Source organism: Meleagris gallopavo, chromosome 9 (assembly GCF_000146605.3).
Source record: "Meleagris gallopavo isolate NT-WF06-2002-E0010 breed Aviagen turkey brand Nicholas breeding stock chromosome 9, Turkey_5.1, whole genome shotgun sequence".
Classification (NCBI taxonomy): Eukaryota; Metazoa; Chordata; class Aves; order Galliformes; family Phasianidae; genus Meleagris; species Meleagris gallopavo.
The window spans coordinates 2989317-2996329 of record NC_015019.2 but is presented as its reverse complement, the minus strand read 5'-3'; positions in this window follow the sequence as shown (position 1 = coordinate 2996329).

The following is a 7013-nucleotide window of genomic DNA, read 5'->3' as shown; positions in this document are numbered from 1 at the left end:
CAAAACAGACTGGTTTTACAGGGACAGATCACTTCTGATATTTATTTGGGAAACCTGCCAAAGCTGAGACTACCAGGCCATTGTCCAGCCAGCTCTGACTCTTTCTTAAACCACTGAACTAATTCAGGAGACGTGATCTCAGTGACTCTGGTTTTCTTAAGGCCACTTTTTTTTTTTTTCCTACTCATTTAATCTGATTTACTTCCTCACAACTTTTCAGTTAATGTTTTTCTTTCAGTAACCTTAAGGCCAAAAGAATGAAATGTAACAGTATTTGCTGCATTGGTGATTTTCTGTTCAAAAATCTAACTCTAAACAAAATGAGAAGGATATTTCTGTGAAAATATCAAGTAAAAATCATTTTTTTTAATATCCAAATTAATTATGCTATTTAAATCTTCCTGTGACTCATTGTGCAGGTAGAAGATTCTGACCAAATTTTTAGATTTGGCTAAGATGTGTTCAAACAAGTTTGGGTTGGAAATAAGCCATCTATATGCACTAATCTGGAAAGTGATCCAAGAAGAACTGAGAAATTCTATCAAGTATCTATATGGTTAATGGACATGAAGGACTAGCTGTTAAGCAGCTGGGATCATCTTTCATCATCAGGGAACAACATTGAAAACTTTTCTAAAAGTCCCATTAAAATGTTAAAATATTCTGAATAAAAATCTTGGGTTTAACAATTAAAATTTAACAAGAAGAAACACTTAATTAACATTAACATTTAATCAACAAATTAACGTATGCAAGAAATGCTCAAAAAATCTTTGTTTTTAACTTGTATTGGGACAAATTGATACATCAATAAGAACAGGATGATTACAATGAAACTGAAAGATATAGTTCAGGCTAGATTTTGGGTAAAACACCTTCCCTTTAAAAATGTAAGTAATAAAAAATAAAGGCAAAATATTACAAATATCTTAGAACTAATGAATATATAGCTGATTCTAACTCAACCAGGTCTGATATTTCTGGCAGTGAGACATGTCTGAAGATCAGGGGAAAACTAAAGTCTTCCATATTGTACTTGAGCATTTGGGGAATGTCATAGGCATTAATGAAATGTAGCAAACTTTCTTCTTTATTTGTCTAGAGATGGCCTTAAAGCAGTCAAAAAAAATGAAATTCCATGTAAAGTCACTTGAATCATTGTCTTATATTATTTTACTATATGCCTATGCCATAGAATTTGCAGCACATTTTCAGTTACTAGGGCTATATTTAACATGTCCTGGTTTTAGCTGGGACAGAGCTGATTTTCCTCATAGTGTCCTGTATGATACTATGTTTTGGCTTTAAGAGAAAGGCAGTGTTAACACAGCAAAGTTTTAGTTGTTGCTGAGTAGTTCTGTACAGAGCCAAAGACATTTTGATTTCTCAGCTTCTCATACTCTCCCAACAGTAAGGAAGCTGAAGGGGAAGAAGTTGGGAAAGGACAAAACTAGGACAGCTGCCATAAAGTAACCAAAAGGATGTTCCATACCACATGACATCATTGGCCAGGAGTGGCTGCCACTGGTTATGGATCATCAGTGGACTTTTTAAAGTCACATATCACAGTGTATTCTATCTTCTCTTTTGCCATTCTGAATGATACTTTTAAAGAAACTCAGAAGATCAGGTTGATTTAAGTCCAAATTAATTTATGCAATTAATTGTTTTAGATAAATATATTCTGTAGCACTCAGATAAACTGTGTGTGATACAATGTGCAGAATATACATCCTGAAAAGTTTAATTGTCACAACTTAAATAGCAAGTAAATTCACAGTAATTTGATTGCTTTTCTCTTTCTCATTCTGAAAAGAAGAAACAAAAAAGAGGCTATTTTTGTTATATTTTTTTTCTTTAAATAGACTGGTAGAAGCTCACCAACATGAATTAACTGATTGATGACATCAAGATTGGATGCTGCCTGGGAGTTAGTGACGATGCAATGGTGGAGATCATATTCTTGAGGCATATTGGACTGCGGAAGAGTAAAATCAGGAAGCTTAATTTTAGGAAAGCCAATGTTCAACTCTTCAAGTAGTTAATCAACAAAACCTCCTGGCAATCTGTCCTCAGGACAATGGAGCAGAGCAGAGCTGACAGATCTTTAAGGAAGCTTTTCTTAGGGCACAAGAGCTCTTTATCTCCTAGTGTAGGAAGTTGGAAAAGGAAGTCAGGAGACCATCACAGCTAAACCAGGACCTGCTGGTCAAACTGGAGAGGAAGAAGAAAATGTACAGATGTGGAAGCAGGGACAGATAACCTGGGAGGAGTACAAAGATGCTGCTGTGTAGGAATGGGGTCAGGAAGGCCAGGAACTGGACTTGGCAAGAGGTGCAAAGAAGACCATGAAAGGCTTCTGCAGGTACACAAACCAGAAAAGGAAAGTCCAGGGAGATGTATCATACTCTAGTGAGCAATACAGACAAGCTGGTCACAACAGATATGGAGAAGGCTAAGGTATTCAACAGTGTTTTTGCCTCAGTGACTGCTCTTCACACAACCCTCATGCAGATAGTTCAGAAGGTGGAAAATGGAGGAGAAATGTTCCTCCCATTGTAAGAGAACAGGAGGTCCACAACCGCCTAAGGAATCTGAAAATCCATAAGACCATTGGTCCTGATAAGTTGGAAAGGACACTTAAAGGTCATCTAGTCCAACTCCCCTGCAATGAATAGGGACAGCCACCACTAGATCAGGTTACTCAGAGCCTGGTCCAGCCTGACCTTGAATATCTCCGAGGACAGGGCATCCATCAGCTCTCTGGGCAACATGTTCCAGTGCCTCCTCAATCTTACTACAAAAAACTTCTTCCTTATATCCAGTCTAAATCTTGCCTCTTTTAGTTTATAATTATTTCCCCTTTTTCTGTCACATCTCACCCTGCTACAGAGTCAATGGTTCTATGATTCTTTGATTCTATAATTTTTTAAATAATTTCTGAAGAAAAAAATAGTAAATTCACTTTAATAGTTACAGTTCTTATTATGATAATGAATCTAATCACATTTTGTACTTCAGCCTCTCCCTTAACTATCTACAGTAATCAGGAAGGATTTTTCTCTGATGGATAGTTTGATCTCTAGGTTTGGAATTTCATTTCTCCCAGTTTTCTGTAAGGCTTAGCCATGTCTATGCTGAGATTATAGGTAGACTTTATCAGCTACAGGGACATGTCAGATCTACTTTTCTACCATGCTTGCAGAAGTAGTTTTCTGCTCTTTCAGACTGGCAGGATCCTTTAAGGGACTTATAGCTTCTGATGTCTAAAATGCAACAGACTTGCTGAGATGACTGGAGCATACTGCTTCTTTACCAAACATCAAATGCTGCCTTCATTTCTTCTGCAGTTATTTTTCCAGAAATATTTAACCTAAGAACTAGTTTTCTTATTATATATGTGGCTAAAATCTCAATTAATTATTAATTTCTTTTCCAAGATTTAGAAAATACGTTTATCATAGAGCAGGGTCTTAAAGTATATCACTTGGAACTTAAATGGTAAATTTTGAATAATATGTTCAAATCTTAAAAATTAATTTCTGCTTTCATCTTTCTATTCCCAAAATTTAGAGCTAGCACAATACCCTAACATTACTCACATGTAAGTTTAGAAAGTTTCTCAAGAGGTCATCAAATACCCCTAGGACAGTTACCTGATTTATTCAGCACTTGGCAGGTTTCTGATGAAAAATGTGTGAATTTATAGGACTGACAAATTATGTTGTGTCTCCTATAATAATAATATACACTAACACTGTCCTTTTAATTAAATTGTAGTGGTTTAACTGCTTTGCTACTGGCTTGTCTACTATAACCAAAACTGGACTGAGGACAAGGCATTTTTCCTAGATATTTTTGCATATGATACTCCTGGGAGAGTGAACTGAAGGATGACACAAAAATCATGACTTTGCATGTAGTTTTGTGTGTATTTGTTTTATTTTATTGTTTTGGTTATTTGCTTATAGATGGATGCTTTAGCCAGATATTTCCAGTTTTTGTTTGGTTTGAATTATCATTTTTTCTCGGAATTATATACTTACCCATGCTAAATTTCAACTTCTTAATTTCAGACCTACTTCTCACAATAATTTTGATTTCTGTGTCTGTCAGAATAATTGGTGCTGATGTACTGAGCTTATCAAGAATTAGACATAATGAAAATAGAAGGCACTGTTTTGGATCTATTATTTATTACTACATTTAGCACCTGAAGTTCAAAAATATTGAAGCAGTACTAGTATCTTAATCACTTTAGCTTTGAAGAAGAAAAGGAAAAGGGAAAGGGAAAAAGGGAAAGGAGAAAAGGGAAAGGGAAGAAGGGAAAGGAAGAAGAGAAAGGAAGAAGGAAAAGGGAAAAGGGAAAGGAAAAGGGAAAGGAAAGAAGGAAGGAAAAGGAAGGAAAAGGAAAGTGAAAGAGAAAAAAAGGAAAGAGAAAAAAGGGAAAGAGAAAAAAGGGAGAGTCTAGGACAAGAATATAGCACATTCTGAAAAGTATAGAATAATCTTGACTTTGGTGAGATGAGCTATAACTTACATTTCTGAAACACAGAGACCTCAGTGCCTATTTTCTATGTACCTGCCCTAGAAGAACACAAATTTTTGCTCTACAGTTAATATCTAGTAAAAATACCAACACACTTAACAAGGAGCTTCCTAGATCAATTTTACTAATCATAAAGCCACTGAGCTTTCAACTTCTACTTGCATCACTGTTGCCTTGCAGTGTGCCAGAAAAATACTTTTCTTTCAGCCTCCAATCCATTATCCCAGCTAACCCAGAGAGTTCTGTGGAATACAAAATTTTTAATGTCCCCAGGCTGTAGAAAAAGTGGAGATTCCTGGATTAATACATTGGTTGGCCTCCTGCTTTTAAGTTCCACTCAAGTACTGGAAGACCATAGCAAAGTTTCACTTCTCCAAGTTAAACAAGACCAGCTCCCTTCACCTTTCTTCGTAGGAGAGATGATTCAGCCCTCTGATCATCTTCATGGCCTTCCTCTGGACCTGCTCCAATAATTCAACATTTTTCTTGTTCTGGGGGCCAGAATGCAGTACTCCAGGTGGAACCTTCTATGGATAGAGTTGAAGGGGACAATCCCCTCCCTCTCCCTACTGGCCACCTCTCTTTTGAGGCAGCCCAGGATACAGTTGATCTTCCAGGCTGCCAGTACACACTATTGGCTTGCATCAAGCTTTTCATCCACCAGAACTCCCAAGTTCTTCTCCACTTGCTCCCAATGAGCTCTTCTTCCAGCCAGTAAATCCCACTATCTGGGATTGCCTGGATCCTAGTGCAACACCTTGCCCTTGGTCTTGCTGAATCTCTTCAGGTTCATGAAGGCTCACTTTTCAAGTCTGCCCAGGTCCCTTCTGTTGTATCAACTGCACCATTCAGCTTAGTGTCATCAACAAACATGCAGAGGGTACCGTCAGTCCTATTGTCTGTCACTGATAAAGATGTAAAAGAGCACAGGTCCCCTTAAAGACCCCTGGGGGACACCACTCATTACTCGTCTCCACCTGGACATAGAGCCACTGACTGAAACTCTCTGGCTGCAACCATTCAGCCAGTTTCTTATCCACTGAAAAATACACCCTTCAGATACATATCTTTCCAATTTAGAGATAAATTCATTTTGTGCAATGCCCTATCCTGCCTATTTGCATTAGATTTCTTACTAGAATTTATCTCATAGAACATCCGATTTTTTGATACATATCAAGCCTATCTGATGTTAAGCTACCACATGACACACTGTTTATGGGCAGGGAGAAAACACAAATTTGACAGAGCCTGACACCTATGAAAATAAAAAGATACAGATATTCCCAGGATGAAGAGGCAGCTGGCTGAGAGCACTCAGTACCAAAAATATCACTTTAAGTGCCTAAATTCTGCAACATACACATACGCTGCTTTTCAACCCTCCACAACTTAATGCAATGACAAATAAGAAAATCAGGGAATTATCCTGTCATCGCCTTATAATAGACTCAAGTAACTAGAGGCTATTCCCAGAGTGAGTATCTCATGCAATTCAGATACCATACAAAGAAGAAATTTGTAGACTAAAATAATCCAATGTATTTGCAAACTGCAACCACTTCGTAGGAGTATACCATCATTCTTGCAGACAGCCCTCTCTCCAAATTTCACACGTATCAGAAAGCACTCTCTACCTCTTTATTTCTTGTAAGTTTCCAAGATACTGTGAAAATTTTTGAAATAGTTATGTTCCTGTTGAAATTACCATCATTTTGCGATTTGCAGTGAAATAAACCTGTTCGTTTTTCAGTTTCTCTTGGAATGAAATTGGTTGGAAGCCTTTGTCAAAGCATTTTCCTTTCAGCCTTGACTGTGTTTGTACAAAGGGATTTTATGAGAAAGTTACAGAAGCTTTGCATAAAACAGTCCTTACAAATAATACTACCCAGAAGATATGCAGTCAAAAATAAAAAAAGGAGAAAAGGAGGTTATCAGGAGTAGTCAGCATGGGTTCACCAAGGGGAGGTCGTGCTCGACCAACCTGGTGGCCTTCTATGATGCTGTCACATGCTGGGTGGATGGAGGAAGAGCGGTAGATGTAATCTATCTTGATTTTAGAAAGGCATTTGATACTGTCTCCCACAACATCCTTATAAAAAAGCTGAGGAAGTGTGGGATAGACGAGTGGACAGTGAGGTGGGTTGAGAACTGGCTGACTGGCAGAGTGCAGAGGGTCGTCGTTGGTGGTGCAGAGTCTGGCTGGAGACCTGTAACCAGTGGTGTCCCCCAGGGGTCTGTGCTGGGTCCGGTCTTGTTCAACATCTTCATCAATGACCTTGATGAGGGGATAGTGGCCACCCTCAGCAAGTTTGCTGATGATACAAAGTTGGGAGGATTGGCTGACACGCCTGAAGGCTGTGCTGCCATTCAGCGAGACCTGGACAGGCTGGAGAGCTGGGCAGTAAGAAACCGGATGAGGTTCAACAAAAGCAAGTGTACGGTCTTACACCTAGGGAGGAAG